The sequence below is a fragment of the Nuphar pumila genome, chromosome 17 (genome assembly GCF_984573655.1).
Source record: "Nuphar pumila chromosome 17, dmNupPumi1.hap1.1, whole genome shotgun sequence".
NCBI classification, from domain to species: Eukaryota; Viridiplantae; Streptophyta; class Magnoliopsida; order Nymphaeales; family Nymphaeaceae; genus Nuphar; species Nuphar pumila.
Window position 1 is genome coordinate 6599439 of NC_143265.1, and position 18561 is coordinate 6617999.

Genomic DNA, 18561 nt, shown 5'->3' on the forward strand with positions numbered 1-18561 from the left:
AGGGATCATTTTTTTTAGGGATGGCAGTGGACAGGAGAGAAATGCAGCTCCGCCCTACCTTGCCCCCGTTTGGACTGGGGATGGAAGACATGAAACGGGGATGGAGGCAGGGATGAAGGTTAAAATCAAAACCCGTGCGGGACGGACTTACGCTTTCCCCCGCCCTGCCCCATCCTGATCCCCGCCCCGTTCTCAATCCTTCTTTAGGGATGGCAATCGACCAAGGGGAAATGGGGCCTCACCCTGCCTAGGGATGGCAGTGGACCGGGGGAAAGCGGAGCCCCGCCCTGCCCCGCCCCGCCCCGCCTCGCCCCGTTTGGACCGGGGATGGAGGCGGGGACGAAGGTTAAAATCCATCCCCGTTCGGGGATGGACTGACACTTTCTCCCGCCCAGCCCCATCCCCGCCTCGCCCCCGCTCCGCCCTTCCCTCTCCCAGATAAACCCTAACGCAAACCCCCTTTCCCTATTTTTATTCACCTCCCCTCTCACACAGCCCAATTTTTTCCCCCTTCTACCTCCCCGCCTAAGCTCCTCCTTCCTTCGGATCCTTCCCTGTTTGCAGATCTGTTGGAGCTGCGCCATCGTCGTGACCAGTCGAAAGCCAACCGTTGCGCCACCGTCACTGACCACCATAGCCTCCTCCATCACCGCACCACCGTTGGAAGCCAACCGTTGTTGCAAGCCCGATGTTGCTGCCACTTATGTCGGGAACCTCGACTATCGCCAGGTAACCTTCTTTCTCTCTCCCTTCTCTTCTCTGCAACCTCCATTTTTGGGTTGTCGGGGGTGCTAAGAGCCACCATTACCCCATCCCCGCCTCATCTCCGTCCCCGCCACTTTTTCCCGCAATATCCCCATCCCGCCCCGCCTCGCCACATCCCCGTTTGAACCGGGGATGAAGGCGGGAGTGGAGGTTAAAATCCATCCCCGTGCGGGGATGAAGGTTCTAATCTTGAGGCGGGGCGGGGGTGGAGACCTTGATCCCCACCCCCATCCCTAACCCTGCCTCGCCCCATTTGGACGAGGGATGAAGGACATAAAACGGGGATGGTGGGGATGAATGTTAAAATTCAAACCCCTGTGGGGATGGAGGTGGGAATAGAGGTCAGGATTTTGAGACGGGGTGATGGTGGATATCTTGTCTCTTGCCCCCCACCCACTGCTATCGCTATTTTTTTTTTATGCCTTGAAGAGAATCCAACTAAGACAAAAGGAATTGAGAGGAATCTACTGGTTTGTTAGCAATGACTAGGGATCAAGTTAGACACACCTACCTCATGGTTGGCAAACTCACAGATTCAAACCAGTTGACTCGATGACTTGGTTCGAGTGGAGACAAACCGAGTATGGATTTGAGTTTTGCTCTATTTTGTCCAAAACTTGGTTTTGACTAGGTTAGATGCCAAAACTTGGTTGTGATTTGATGTAAGTTTGGTATGGCCCGTATTACAATATATATTTTGGATTTGGATTTAACCTTACCTCCTCGGATCTGATTCAGACTCAGGTATACTATTTATATTTTATATTTCGATTCAGATCTGACAAAATCCAGCATGAGACTAGCCAGTTTATGCTTATAGGGCTATGCCAAGGGAAAATCCCATTACCAACTAGGCATTGGCTAGACATTGTTTGCAGAAATCTTAGTGATTCCACTTGCCCATCCAAGAGTGAACCCATCTTGAACCTTGTGGCAAGGGATGCCCTTTTGGGGTTTCAAACCCATGAGGTCCCCATAGTGGTCAACATATGGGTTGGGTCAGGGTTGACCTCAACCCGCTCATATAACTAATAACTGGTTTAGGGTTTGGGTTCTAATCGTGTAACGAAAATAAAATCTCAATCCCAGACTCGCATATATATATAGTTAAAAGAGGTCAGGGTAGGCCTAGGAAGACATGGATGGAGATGATAGGAAAGGATATGAATGCTTTGAACCTCACCTAGGACATGGCATTGGATAGAAATGATTAGAGGAGAAGGATTCATGTGAAAGACCCAAAATGATTTTCTTTTTTGGTTCATATCGCTGACCCCAATTGTTTTGGGATGAAGGCGTAGTTGTTGTTGTTGTTATATATATATATATATATATATATATATATATATATATATATATATATATATATATATATATATAACATCATGACCCAACCCCAGCCGGCATATTGCTCGGGTTGGATTTAGGTCAACCTGAATATTTGCTTGGGTTGGCAGTTTTCATGGTGATACCCGATAATTCAGGTTCCGGTCAGATCATCAGGTACCGGATACAAACGGGACCATTGAGAGCTCTATGTCCCCTCAACTCTGTGAAGAGACGCCCCTACCAGTTGAGAGAAGCCCTCCTCCCTCTTTGGTGCTAGAGACAATCTATTTTTGTTTGAAACATAAATAAGTGTTTGTTACCTTCCTTGTTGTCCTAAATTTCGTACTAAATGCACAAATATTAAATCCATAGTATTCAAATGTACTTTTAGGGGGTGTTTGTGTGCAGTGGAAGAAGACTCGGCTCAAGGTTTCTGCGAAGTCTTCTTCTGCTGAAACAGAATTGGATCCCCCAAAACGAAAAATCTTTCCACGGAAAGTGGGGGATCACGTTGAAAACAGCTCTCTTTTCATGGGGAAAGAGAGTACACTGTTTGTGTAGCTACGGTGGAGCCCGCGAAAATGCTTGGTGAGTTTCTGCGGAAACTCCCTTTAATGAGGGCTAGTGTACCAAAGAATCCCATCTATATCCAAACATTTTTATTTACCAACAGTATGAAATTGCAGGACTTTTCCACACATATTTAAAGGACCTTATATAAAATGAGAGGGGATCGTGTCACGGGTCCCTTAGACGGGGTTCGTTTTCTTAAAAACTATTTTTTTCTAGTTCATTTAGGGATGTAAACGGGTGGGATTCGGGTTAAATTTAGCCATTACTGAGACCGCGCTAATCAGATCTGACATAATCTGATTCAGAGTCAGATTGGATCAGACAAAACCAAATCGGGATCCGACTAGCTTAAAATCCAATATTAAGATATAATCGGATTTGGATTTTATCGGATTCTGATCTTAATCAGATTCAGATTCTGACTCGGCTGCAAAATCAATACCAAATCCGGATCCGATTATTAATCAGATTCAAATTAGGCTACAAAATTCCACTAATCGGATTCAGAATCAGGTCGGATGTCGGATTGCATCCGACCGATCAACATCGCTAAATCCATTCTATATGGCATAGTGACAAATATCGGGAGATTTATGAAAACCTCGCCATAAATTACCTGAAAGTTAAAAACAGAAATTTATTGAGATATATTCAAAATATCATAATTTTTTTGGCAAAACATCAATATCATGATTTAAATGCGATATTTACGTTCTTAACAGCTTTTTATTGTGAAAAATCTGTGTGGTTTTTATTTTTAAATTCTTTTTTATATTTTCTTATAAAAATTAGTTATATATTATTAATTTATGTTTTTATTGCCGAGATTTTGCCAAAAAATATGAGATTTAAAAAAAAAAATCAAAATCTCAAGACTTTTTTATTTCCGAAAAAAACATGGTGTTTGGAATGCCGTTAATCACATAGAAGAATATAGAGAACCAAAGGATCCAAACGGATTGGTTTGAGGGAAGCTTTTCATGTATAAAAATAAAAAATTGATTCATGTATTCACCTCATTGAGTCTTAATCAAAGAACCCTTTATATCAAAAAGATTTTACGCATTAAACAAAAAAAAAATCTTGCTTTCAATATGTTTGTCTATTTTCATTTTATTGTTTCAATCATTTATTATTGTAATGCCAATATCAGTTCTTTAACAAATTTACATAAAAAACAAACCGGAAAAACTAAAAACTAATCGATTAAACTACCTCTCCTCAACTAGCACTGGGAACCCACCAGCCATTCGACCAGTTAAGAGCGGTACGAACCGGGGCATGTGCGTATGGACCGGTTTAAGTACGAACCTACTCAAAATGAAAGCTGCAATGTACTTCATCTCCATGTAGGCCAGGTCCTTCCCTAGGCACTGTCTCGGCCCAGCTTGGAAAACCGGAAACTTGTAAACAGAAACCGGTTCTTCTTCTTCACTTCCTTCTGGAGTGGTTGAGAGCCATCTTTGTGGCCTGAATTCCAAGCAATCCTTTCCCCACAAATTTTTCATTCTTCCCATCCCATACGGAAAATAAGTCACCCTGCTTCCCTTGGAGACAAATGTCCCATCCGGGAGGATATCATCATTTTCTGCGTGTTTCGAATCCCAAGCCACTGGAGGGTACAATCTCATGCTTTCGTCGAGGCAAGCTTTTAAGAATTTCATTTCTTTTAAAGCTTTAAAATCTAAATGTTCAACCTTATCACCCACTTCTTTTATTACTTCTTCTTGCGCATCAGGATGATGTGCTAAGAGCCAAAAGAACCATGTGAGCGCGGATGAAGTGGTTTCTTTTCCTGCCATTAAGAAGCTTATAACCATATCTCTGACTAAATCTTCATCGTAGTTATTGCCACTTGTCAACGATATAAACCTGGATAAAAGATCATCGCCGCCACCAGCCATCTTCTTCTTTTGAACCATCTCCGAGACCAAGTTGTGAACCGTCTCGACCGCTTCCTTGAGCTGTTTCTCCGATCCGATATGCAGTGCCCGCTTCACCTTCCATACCAAAGGCAGCGGAGCAGCTCCCCTCCTGGCGCAGATCGCCGCTGCTGTGTCGAATGCAAGTGCCAAGTGGCATGTCGGCATAGAGGGAAGCAAGCATTGTGGGTCCACGTCGAACGAGAGCTTACAAACTGTGTCGAAAGTGAACCGGTTCAGAACCTCTTGCAGGTCAATGCATCTCTTGGCAACACATGCTGATTGCAAGAGAGGCAACAAACGTTGGTTGGCTTCATCATCTACTGTTTTAAATGCATAGTCTCGGAGGGACCGAGTCGAGAACTCATAACTCACCGCCTTCCGCTGCTGTTGCCAGAGCTCGCCGTCGACATTGAAGATCCCTCGGCCCAACAGGTCACCGAGAATATCGGTGAATGGCTTCCCCTTGGGATAGTTTTGGAACCGGGTCTTGAGTATGTGTTCGACGTTGGCCGGGTTGGCTGTGATTATGATGGGAATCGAACCAAGTCGGTTTACACGGATGGTCCGAGTCGGAGACCGAGACAGCAGGTCAGTGTACCAATCAAGCAAACGGTGACGGTTGTTATAGAATGAGATGAAACAACCCAAGATTGGGTAAGAGGGAGGTTGGTAGGCATTGTCCTTCTTCTTGTTAGTAACACCAAGTAGAGCAGAACACAAGAGAAGGGATGCAAGAACCACAAGTATTGCAACACCAACACCGACCATTTTCTCACAATTAATGTAAGCTTCTCTCTCTTTATCTCTCTATCTCTCTCTGGGCGGAAGGTGGTGGAAGAGAATGACAAGTTGCTTTCTAAGGGATGAAGGTGGTGGAGGAGGGTTCTCTCTTGAATTGCCTTTCCCTCCCTTGCAAATCTTAAACAGGGGATGAAGGTGGTGGAGAACTCTCTCTCTCTCTCTCTCTCTCTCTCTCTCTGGGCAGAAGGTGGTGGAAGAGAATGACAAGTTGCTCTTTAGGGGATGAAGGTGGTGAAGGAGGGTTCTCTCTTGAATTGGCTTTCCCTCTCCCTTGCAAATTTATTCAGAACTCTCTCTCTCTCTCTCTCTCTCTCTCTCTCTCTCTCTCTCTCTCTCTCTCTCTCTCTCTCTCTCTCTCTCTCTAGGTGGTGAAAGAGAATGACAAGTTGCTCTCTAGGGGATGAAGGTGGTGGAGGAGGGTTTTCTCTTGAATTGCCTTTACCTCTCCCTTGCAAATCTTATCTAGGGGATGAAGGTGGTGGATCTCTCTCTCTCTCTCTCTCTCTCTCTCTCTCTCTGGGCAGAAGGTGATGGAAGAGAATGACAAGTTGCTTTTTAGGGGATGAAGGTGGTGGAGGAGGGTTCTCTCTTGAATTGCCTTTCCCTCTCCCTTGCAAATTTATCCAGGGATGAAGGTGGTGGAGGAGAACCTTCTCTCTCTCTCTCTCTATATATATATATATATAGAAGGTGGTGAAGGAGAATGACAAGTTGCTCTCTAGGGGATGAAGATGGTGGAGGAGGGTTCTCTTGAATTGCCTTTTCCTTTCCCTTGTAAATCTTATCTAGGGGATGAAGTTGGTGGAGAACTCTCTCTCTCTCTCTCTCTCGGCGGAAGGTAGTGGAAGAGAATTACGAGTTGCTCAATAGGGGATGAAGGTGGGGGGAAACCATCTCTCTCTTAGATCGGAAGGTGGTGGAAGAGAATTTGAGTAGGGGATGAAGGTGGTGGATGAGGTCTCTCTCTCTCTCTCAACGGAAGAGATGGGAGATGGTGTGGTGAACTTGGAGATATTTATAAATGAGAGAGAGAGAGAATCACATGATTTTAAAAGATGGAAGTTGCACGATGTATTTCCATGAGAATCCAAACCGTCTAAACCCCAATCGAGAGGGAGGGGCTCAAGAATTTGACAGTGACATCTACCGATGAGGATGTGAATCATCTAGAAAAGCCTTCGTTTGTTGGACCAGGTGTCTTTCTTTCTTTTCTTCCCTTTCAAGTCTTGGTGTTCATACGCGTAGGCACAATTTGACGTGGTAATGGGTGGTGTGGGCTCTCTCTCCCTCTCCGAGAGCAGATTCAGTGAGAGGGGCCCAACACATTATGCTCCCAATCAGTGTACGCCACGTGGTGCACTTCTGGTGGGATTTGGGGCCCTAGAGGCGAGGCGAGGGTCCTAGCCGTGGCGTTTTACTTCGCCGGGACGGCAACATTGTCTCCAGTCTCAAACGTGGTTTCCTCAGGCAAAATATATGAAAAACAAAAGTAGGGGCGCATGGCAGACAAGCCACCCCCATCCTTACCAAGGAGCCTGTTGCTTCTGCCTAAAGAAAAGAAACATGTACCTCGAGTTTGAACTCTTGACATCATTCAACTTAATGTCTTCAATCGACTCACCTAACCAGGTGTGAGGAGCCCTCGTGAGCCTAGGGCCTTCTTTCTTTCTTTCTTTCTTTTTGAAAGGCAAGTTGGGGTTAAGCAGACCCTAACCGGTTATTATTCAACTTACCAATGGGGTTTGAACCTGCAACCTCCCATCCACCAGGAGACTGCACTGACAGCTCCTACGACCCACACACGTAAGTCCTCATTTCTTGCTTAGGCAAAAATCAAGTATTAGCTTAGACTAAATGCCAAGGGGTTTGATTTAGTGGCATGGGGCCTAGACTGTTAGATGGGCAGTCTAGGTTCAAATCTCATGGACATCATCCTCTGTGTAAGCTGAAGCTTGGCGACTTTTTCCGGTAGAGGGTAAGTCCTCGAAGTTTTATGCCGACATAGATATAGACTGTTTGGCAGGCTGAGCTAGGGTGACTAGGTCTCAGCGCGCGCCTGGAGTGGTTTCTCCGGGCAAAACTCAAAAAAAAGTTATGTAAAAACGATTCTGACATATGGGGAAAAAAAAGTTGATAAAGATAAACCTGGTTCACATCTAGGGGTTGTGAAGCATGAGTGGAGGATTTTTTTTAGGAGATTCTCTTGCACGTTTTTTTGGGCATGTGTTTCTTCTATTTCTATAGGTAAAGCATGGTGTTTGGGTTGCCGTTCATCACATGGATGAACAGCATCCAAGGCACCTCTGACAGTGACATGATCCTGTCTTATTTCTATGTACCTTGCATTTGCATGACATGACCCAAATGGGAGGCAGATTTTGAAAACGAAAAACTGACTCGACCCACCCGAATACACAGTGCTGACAAATCTAGGTCAAGGTGAGAGTGCACCGAACTTAACTGATCAATACCATCCACACATCTCACTTGAAAGCCATGAAAGTTGGGCTCATACGCATCTCGATCAAGTGAGATGTGTGGTGGGGATTGACAAATCACCAATGAAATGGTTACATACAATACGAACTGATCTGCCCTTGGTTAAGATCCGGGATCCCTGTCAGGACAAGGGTCCATGACCCAAATTTGGATAGCCAGGACTAGAAAGCAACCTACACCCTCCAGCCCTACGATTGACTTTAAACACATAGATTAACCACTAAGAAATCTATTGGAATATGTGGACCACATTAAAAGCGAAACCAGCACATAAAAAAAAATGTGTCCACATTATTTGCAGCGTCGCTGCATGGTGGGCATGCAGCAATCTGCCTGTCCATCTTGACATTTCACGAGATGGGTAACTACAGCATAATTAGCCTTTAGCTACGGCTATAAGCAGTCACTAAAAAGGGTGATGGCCATCACCAATACTAGCTAAATACCCATAAGTAGTCCCACAATGAAAAATCTGCAAACCATCAACATTGTCCTTGCATATTTTGGATGAGCCCCATCAACTATTAATCTTAAAACTCATAAATACCCAAGAACAATAAAAGATCAATATCCATAAACACCCTAAAAGATCAGCACATATATATATACCATTATCCCCCAAATAAGGGGTTAAAGTCAGGTGGGCAGTGTCTAGGGATGTCAGTGGACCGGGGCCGGGGGACAAGGTCTCCACCCCTGCCCCGTTTCAAAATCCGAACCTCTATCCCCACCTCCACCCCCGCCTCCATCCCTGTTTCATGTTCTCCATCCCCGGTCCAAACGGGGGTGAGGCAGGATGGGGCCCGTTTCTCCTTGGTCTATAGTCATCCCTTGAAGGATTGGGGACGGGGTGGGGCGGGGCGGGGCTAGACGGGGCGGGGAAAAGCGTAAGTCCATCCCCGCCTCCATCCCCCGCATGGGGATATATTTTAACCTCCATTCCCCTTTCATGCCCTTCATCCCCGGTTCAAACGGGGTGAGGCAGGGCAGGGCCCCGTTGTCCCCCGGTCCACTGCCATCCCTAGCAGTGCCCACCCTGATCTTTTTAGGTCTCTCTCTCTCTCTCTCTCTCTCTCTCTCTCTCTCTCTCTCTCTCTCTCTCTCTCTCTCTCTCTCTCCGGCAGTGAATACTATTAGTAAGCTTGGACCTGGTTTGAGTATTCATAACCTTGCACTTGGCCCATAGTTTGTTAAACTTGGACCCAGACTGTAAATATAGCTGTCAAAGTTGCACCCTGTTTAGGCTCTAGCCACATCTTGTAGGGGTGCTTTAAATTGGACATTGTTTTGGACCTCTAAGTTTGGTTGTCTGTCATCCATTTTCATCACCAAATTGAGAATAAGGTTGAGACATGATTATTACTGGTTCAGTATCAAGTTTAGTTGGATAAAAAACAACTTGTTGGCAGTTAATTTTCTGTTTCCCTGTATCCCAAAGTTGGGATGAAATGAGTCAAATTTGAGTAAGATGAGAATGACTCCAAACTATGTCAGAAGTTTGACGAGTTGGTCCGGTTTCATAATGAGATCCAAATTGAATATCACATTGAGGCCTATACTAGATTTGGTTTTGAGTTGTGTTCTTGTGGTACAGGATGTACTGAAATTGAGTAAAATCTATTGTCATCATGTGTAAAATATAAAAGATGGACAAGATTTTACTGAATCATGCGTATCTGTTTACACCAATTGATATATGAATTCCAAGCATTATGCACTTCATGACCCAAAATTCCTCCCAATAGAGGGGTTTGTGCCTACCCTAGTCTAGATTCCTGGCCCGGCCCCTGTTACCACATGTTAATGACTAGGGATGGCAGTGGACCAAAGGAAAATGGGGCCCTGTCCCGCCTTGGCCCGTTTGGACCGAGGATGGAAGACATGAAACGGGGATGGAGGCGTGGATGAAGGTTAAAATCAAAAGCCGTGCGGGGATGGACTTAAGCTTTCCTCGTTAGTAAAATAACTAAAATGACTTTAGGGATGACAGTGGACCAGAAAGAAACCAGGCCCCACCTCGCCTCGCTCCTTTTGGACCGGGGTTGGAGGACATGAAACTAGGATGGAGGTTAAAATCAAAACCCGTGCGGGGATGGAGGGTGGTGGAAACCTTGTCCCCGCCCCTGCCCCGGTCCACTGCCATCCTTATTAATGACAAAATTTATCATCAATGCTGCGTCTGGCCCGTCCTCTAGGCACCTTTGGAAGGCAGGGAGTGTGCCAACGTACACGCTTTGCCAAAATAGAGTTTTGGCGATCGCGCGAAAAAGTCAAATGTCAAAAATGCCACTTGACTGTTGAATATGAGATGCAGGTCAAGGTGTATCTTTGAGAATTTTCTTCACCAAAAAAGGGTTGGTGAGCCCATAGTGATGTCTTCCCCCCCACATTCACTACTTATTTGATTTACCCTCAACATATCTTCACATCCACATCCATAGATGTCCTTTTATACAGTACGTGTCCCAAAAGAACATGTCCTGGAGAGTAGCTTGACTTCCCTATGGCTTTCCACCATCAAAATTGAAACTCTCTATCAAGCTAGAGACAGAAAGCACCCATCAGAATCACAAATATATTGTAGAACGACTTTTCAAATGATTCCCAACAAGTTCTTCCAAACGCATGGAGAGGTCAGCTGCAAGATGAGCGTGATTGTAGAACGACCATGGTGGGTTGGCCAGACTTGAACCACAAAAAGTAGGTGAGGTTGAAGTTCGACCGAGTCCTAGCATGACAAGCACAAGTTGTCCTACCTATACAGCTATGGGTTGAATGTTTTATACAATTTAAATTTTGAACAAAGAAAATTGGCAAGGGACTCACACACACAAAGAATATATATATATATATATATATATATATATATATAGAGAGAGAGAGAGAGAGAGAATTGAATATATTAGGCACTATTTTCTCATTCTGCCCTGATAAGCCCTGTAGTTTTATACAATTTAAATTTTGAACAAAGAAAATTGGCAAGGAACTCACACACACAAAGAATATATATATATATATATATATATATATATATATATATATATATATATATATATATATATATATAGAGAGAGAGAGAGAGAGAGAGAGAGAATTGAATATATTAGGCACTATTTTCTCGTTTTGCCCTGATAGGCCCTGTAGTTTGAAGTGTTTTATGATAGATTTGAACCGTTAGATCTGTTTATCATGCTCGACTTAGTGGGAATCAACTCTTGGATCATAGCCCGGAAAATTTGATGTATTCATAGCCATTGATTTTAGATCACCGGAAAAACTACTATACAGGTCAGATTCCGGTGATCAAAAAGTCAGTTCCCACTAAGCAAAACCTTAGATCACATCCATGGTATTAAATGCAAGAAAAAAATATCAAAACTATGATTTTTGAATGGGCCTAACTGGCAGAAGAGCGCATTACTCATATATATGAAAATTTGTGTATAACAATGATGATCACTAGCATTTTCTGACCACATTCCAGCATGACATTGGCTACAACCGTGAGGGTCACACCATACAACATGAAAGATGCAACCCTTATTGTTACTGGCCAATCTGATGATGAAAGAATGCAAGTCCATGAGCAGATTGTTCCAAGTAAACCTGGGTCCAAAATTGTGTCAACTATATTAGTAAAAGCCATTCATGAGACTAAACAATTTTATGACCATTTAAGGGCTGTGATAAGACCGAATATGGGTAGAGGGCATCACACCCTTTAAGATGGCAAGAAAATGGTAGATTATATAGGGATGCGTATATACATGAGTGTACAAAATCACCTCGTGTGTGTGTGTGTGTATAAACATTTTGTAATTGTATCATTACGAACAAATACCTCTGGATCTCCATGCACAAGCTGTTTTAATCTAATCTTACTTCATGGATGGATTCTGCATGTTCAAAATAGTGGAAATCAGCTTTTTATCATGTTTTTCGACTAAAAATATGATTTTATGACCCAAAAAAGTATCACACATTGTAGGTTATCAATTTTTAAGTCTTATAAAACCCTGTCTGCATGTCTTAATTGGATTATTCAAGAGCCAATTCTCAGTAAGTAAAGCATGTAGATTATATCTGAACACCTATATGGTTAGCTTTATGAAAAACAACAAAATAAATAAATAATGAAAAAAAATGAGTTGTTTGTATGTGATGTTATTACCAAATGTTTCCCCTATATGTGTGAGAGATACCCTCATGGATAAAAAAACCCTGCAAAATCTTATACAGTAGGAAGTAACATGATCCCAGCACCTATTAGAGAGAGAAACAAACCAACTAGGACTTGGCTAGAGGTAACAGAATCATGTGTTTTTTACTGGACTCATCCAGTCAAATAAGCGCCTGAACTCAATCCAACCAGAAAACAAAGTCCCATTCTCCAAACTGAGTGTTGTCATGTTATCTCTAAGGCAACTAAGAGGGTTTATGTTCATCAGATGGTTGCAGTTCTTTGCAATGTTGTCAAAATCGGTTTCTGAACTGAACCTATTTTCAAAAAGTTTGAGTGAATCTGCCGATTAAGGCTTGAATCAAATCAGACTGATTCAGTCAATTTAATCTTTTTAAAATTGAAAAAAAATCAATAAAATAACAAATAAAAAATAAAAAATAGACCGACTTTGAAGTAGGGTCCTATTCAGCCTGAAGTGAATCAATTTGGGGCAGATCCGGACAGAAATAGCTGATTCAATATGATTTGATTCGATTATGATAACATTGGTTCTCTTACCCTACTATTTTCTTTTATAGGCAAGCTGGGGTTAGGCAGACCCCCACCAGTAACATGCACTAGCTACTCCTACCAAACAAAAGGAGCCCTAGTTGGTTTATTACACTACTCTTGAATGCCCTTACCCTTAACTTTTTCAACAAAATAATACTTTTTCATTTAGATGGCACAAAATAACAAGAAGGCTCATCATGTTGCCTAAATTATTGGCCATTCTCATTTTTTTCTACAGAGAAAGCTGAGGTTAGGTAGACCCCTACCAGTTATACAACTGTACCATAGGGATTGGAACTTGCAACTTCCCAACACAAGATGACGTGCACTAACTGCTCCTGCCACACAAGCGAAGCCCCATTGGTAATTATTAACCATTCTCATGACTAGGGATGTAAACAGTTGGGATTCAAGTCAGATATCTGATCAGAATCCGAATTCATTTAGTCACATTTGTTAGCAGAACTCAGATAAGACTGATAACCTTGTTGATTTCCAAATTTTCCTAATTTGATTTCCAAAATCATCCTTGCATTTCAAAATGTTAGGACAAATGCACTTTCATTTCCATCATGTGACTCTAGTTAACTTAAGGGGGTGTTTGGGTGCACCCACTTATCCAAATAAATGGGATAAGCTGGGAAATCGCATTATCATCTATAATAGAAGATCCCACATTCTTACATTCATCCGGGTTAAGTGGTGTGCATCCAAACGCTGTGTAAGGACGGTTTTGAACATAGTTACCAGAAGTGCCTCCCTAAGGGGGGAAGCGCACTTCCGTGGAAGTGCGCTTCCGAAGCACAAAATGTGGCGGAAACTCGTTTCCCCTGCAATTCGATTTCGTTTCCCACTCGTTTTCCTTTCGCTTCTCTTTTGTTTTTTGTATTTTTCATTTTATTGTTTTTTTTTTAGCTTCTCCTCTGCTTCTCACTCATTTTTCCCTCATTTCTTTTTTCACTTCTCATATACTTCCACAATCGCATTAAAAAAGAATCCTTGCTTCACGCTTCATACTACTTTTTAACACTTGCTTCCCTGCTTCCGCTTCCTGCATAGCTGCTCATATCTATTTCGCTTCCTACTAACTATGGTTTTGACATAGTTGGCAAAAAGGAGATGATTTTCAGAAAAAGGGAAAAAAAGGAAAGGATGGTTTTGGATTTGCCTTGTAAGAGGGACAATTATAGAAGATCTAAAAGATAATATATACCCAATAGCAGGGAAAGTATGCTTCATGAGTTCCATGAGACTGAACTATTTTTAATTTTTTAAATCAATTAAAATCTGTGTTTAATCATTCTCATGCAAATATATAAGGTTGTACATAGACATGTGTCTACTTCAAAAATTCTTAACCACATGCAAAAGTTCATATTCTGTTGTACAACTTTTACTATTGCTTGTTGGCTTGCCTTTTAACTCTTTTAAGCATGTCATGTAGGCACATCAACTTTTGTTACTTCATATATATAAGACCACCACGTGCTGCATTTTTCTTATGGTTATTGACTCCAAACTAGCTTTCTCCTCCTAGGAAGGTGTTTGGATGCACTGCCTACTTATCCAAGTAAGCTAGGACAAGCTAAGAAATTGCATTGCAAAGCAGAATGCAATATCCCATTTTATCAAACTTATCTTGATAAGTAGATTTTTCTTTTATGTTTATCAAGGGAAAACCACGATTGAGGTGGTGGGGCTGGGAAGAGAATGACACTTGCTGTGTGTCTCACCTGTAAGTAGGGGTTTCAACAAATCGGATTTCCATACCAAACCCTATAGGGTCCGGGTATGGTGATAAATAATAAGATCTGATTAAGACCCAGATCTGGACCTGAAGGTCCAATTAATACATAGAGCCTAGTATAGTTTGTAAAGTTTTATACCAGACCTGGGCCAGATCGGATTTCGATTAAAACCTGCAATTTTCAATGTAAAAATAATAAAAAATATTATTTTACCAGGTATGGCCGGGGTCTAGTTCATGTAGTTCTTATCAGGTCCGGGTATGGTTTCTCTTATGGTGGGTCTGATTACACCCGAGTCTGGACCGGATATCATACCTAAAAATTGGGGCCAAGACTGGTTCCACCTGAGTATGAACCGAACCCGACCTGATAAAACCCCTAGGCTTTGTCACATGGAGTGGATCAAGTGCTGGCCCCATGAACAACTTTTGTAAAACCCTACCAACGTGGGCTTCACTTGTCTGGTAGGAGAAGCTAGTGCACGTCACCTTGTGTTGGGAAGTTGCAGGTTCAAAACCCAGTGATATAGGTGTATAACTGGTAGGGTCTGCCTAACCCCAGCTAAACTTAAAAAAAAATAACTTTTCTAAAATCCTAGGGGACAGTGATGTCAATAGTTTGGGTATTTCCTAAATCTGTCCATCTAATACTTAGTCAGGTTCGGGTTCGGGTTCAGGTTATCTCAGGTTGATAAAACGAGTTCCAGTGAGGATCGAGAAGGACACATCTCTGGTGTATATCCAACAAAAGTCGTAGCACGAACCCAAACCAAGCCAGACCAAATCCAATCCAAATAATGTTAGGGTTCTCTACTTTTATGATCGCATCCGGCTATTCGGATTCCGGTACGGTAGGCCTACTTCCAGGTAAAAAACCATAATAAAACATGTAAAATGGTGGACGAATCGGGTCATACGATCCAAAATAAAGTAGTTTGACCCATTATCTATGACCGTCCAAGTTGTTCGCACATCGTCATCAAACAATGAACATTTGGAATATAGCATCTGAGTACGGTCCAGACAAACATTGGACTTGGAACAGTTGTTACGAAATGAACAGAACCAATGTTTTGTTCCGTCTTTTTTTTTCATTTTGTCCAACCCTGGACAAGCCATCAAGCATACCCTTAGGGTACATTGTCGTGGTTGTGGAAAGCAAATTCTCATCCCCCGTTCCCCTAGAAAAGGATATTCTATTTTCTCACAGAAAGAGAGCACCATGTTTGTGTTGTGGTGGTGGAGCATGCAAAAACGTCTAGTACTGAGTATGTTTATGATGAAAAGGTGCAGACAAACAAAGAAGGCAACTAGCAATGGCACAATAGAACTTAACAAGCTAAACAACACAGGGTAACATGAAAGTGACATTCATTTCATTAACAATATGGATAACCAGCAACACTAAGAACGCATCCTGTGAAAAGGCACACCCTCATATGCTAAACCAACCAACACATTTTGTGATTTGTCAGGGGGGGGGGGAGGACTTAATCCCCTAGTATGTGATAAAAAAAATGACAACCAGTTGTTAGGTTATTTAGATCGAGTGTGCGCATTGAGGGAGGAGAAAAAACTAGAGGGAAGAGGGAAAGAGTTTCGATTGGTGAACAGCCTACTTTAGGGAGATAGAACTCATTTTTTTCTATATTGTCTACCTGCTAAACGCAGAGGCTGGGTATAAGTAACCTTCCTTGGGTAGTCGCTTCCCAATCTTACCTTAAAACCACTAGATGGTTATGCAACCACCACGTTCTGTCTCTTTGGATTCCAATTGTAGGACCCTATGACCACACCCATATCTAACATCTCTTATTTGGCCATACGAGATTAACAAACAAATTATATTACAATTGGTGCATCATACATCATATAAAATACTTCGTGACAAAACATTGCACTTAATAAACTTGCATGATTCTTTAGGTCATATCAATGATATTTTTCTCATATGTTATAGGTTATTTCTCATATAATCATTTAAACTTTTTCATCATTCAATCAGTATGAGGTTTTTAAACATGCTATGGGTTATTTCCCACATAGTCATGTGCACTTTCCTTCATTTTCAATTATGATACTTTTGACACATGCTATGGGTTATTTAATAGATAATCATGTGGTATTTCTATCATCATATGGATCAGGATTTTTTCTACATATGGTAGACATCATCTTTTCATGCACTCATTTCATATAATCATATAAGTTTATCATCATGTCACAATTTAAATTATAATCCTTATTGTGCAATACAATATTAAAATAAATACATCATATTATGGATCTCACTTTCTTAGTTAGTCATGAGGTTTTTATAGTTCTTCCATGACCATACCATAGGATATCATCATGTTCACATACATAATAATGGAGTACTATGAATTTTTATCAACTCATGAATTCATTGGTTTTTCGACAATTTTTTTGTTTTTCGGTGTTTGCATCTCCACTGAGAACGATCGTCTGGCGAGGATGGCTTTCTAAAAGGGGCCCTCTCTCCTCTACAACTGATTTCCTCATGCAGCACCGTCGAGTACAATTGGTGGTTCCTGAGTTTTTTGGCACGGGTAGTGTTTGCACAGATCTTTGAGCGACGATCGACGATGAATCTCTGCGCACAACGGAACTTGGCTATGATATCATTGTTGGGTTATTAAGATTGAGTGCGCACATCGAGGAAGGAGAAAAAAAACTAGAGAGAAGAGTGAAAGAGTTTGGATTTGTGAAGGACCTGTTTGAGGGGAGATGAAACCTAGTTTTATCTATGTTATCTACCTGCTAAACGCAGGGGCGGGGTATAGGTAACCTCCACTGAGTAGTCATTTCCCATCCTTATGGGGGTGTAACCACCACGTATTTGGTCGTTATACTTAAAACCACTAGTTGGTTATGCAACTACCACGTTGTGTCTCTTTGGATTCACGTTGTGAGACCTTATGGCCACACTAGATCCATTATTCAGATCCAACACCAACAACATTACAACCCACATTGCATGCACAATATGTCTTAGTATTGCAATGCATAGTTAAGTTAGTAAAAGCTTTTAAAAACCTTGGAAGCTTGCTTCTTAAAAAGCCCACTTTGAAACGGAAAAAACCATGTGTTTCTTTCATACTTTCATTATGATATGAAACCTTTGTTGTTTCTCTTTCTTTTTTTTCTTTGCAAAAACTATGCACGATGGATATTTTTTGAGAAAACATATAAAAATATATATTTAAGTTAAAAAGCATATTTTAATTGTCTTTATTCCATTGTTTTCTCAAAAACACACTTAAAAATTTTCACATTATCAAAAACTGACAATGAGGTAGATGACACTATTTTTTCACACATTACCATAACGGACTGTGAACTAGAAAATATTATAAACATAACCAACTTACTGTTTTCTTGATAGTTTTGTTATTTTGTTTGATCGAAATCATGGTGCCTAGTTTTTTCATGTGGCAACTTACATGGTGTTTGATTTTTTCAGGCGACAACTTACATGATGCCTGTTCGACAACTTAGACAAGTGGTTTGACCAAGGCGTTTACTTTTCAAGCCACAAAAGGGTAAAACTGTTAAAAGGAAAAAAAAATCAATTGAATAGATGTGTCATATTTTTGTCATGATTTGACCATGTTTATCATATTTTTTGCTCTCAGTCAAAAGCGAGTGCCATCTAGGTCTTGGACAATAATAAAACACACACAAGTTATTGTTAAAATTACTGGACAATATACTAATTGAATCATATGGATCTGACCTGGATTCTTAACCATAACTCCTTATTCAATAGCAAAACTAAATCCCACTCGATCCAATACACAGGTCATACTCGACAAGTTGACACCCCTAACTGTATGTAACTCATGCCAGCCCTATGCCTAGTCAAATGACTCAAGTTCCTACCAGGATCTGAATCTTGATCCAACTTAGCCAAACTCAATTATTAATATACTATAGATAGAGGTCATTATCTATGCAGCATGGCATGGAGCCGTGCATCTGCCAAACATTCTCAGCATTTTTAGAAATAGACATCCAACACATCTTGAGAAATGTCAAGATGAAGATAGACTGGTCCCTCCATGCTGTGCCACATATAATGTGGTCATAATAAGAATGTCTGGTTAGGAAGCGACCATCCTACAGTAGGACTGAAAATTTTCCAAGGTGTGTTTGGATGGTCCGAA

General features: G+C 41.6%; 1 pseudogene; it reads right to left on the reverse strand.

Moving 5' to 3' along the window:
- Positions 1–3795: 3795 nt before the first annotated feature.
- LOC149811476 (cytochrome P450 94B1 pseudogene) lies at positions 3796–5390 on the reverse strand (annotated as a pseudogene).
- Between the last annotated feature and the right edge of the window lie 13171 nt (positions 5391–18561).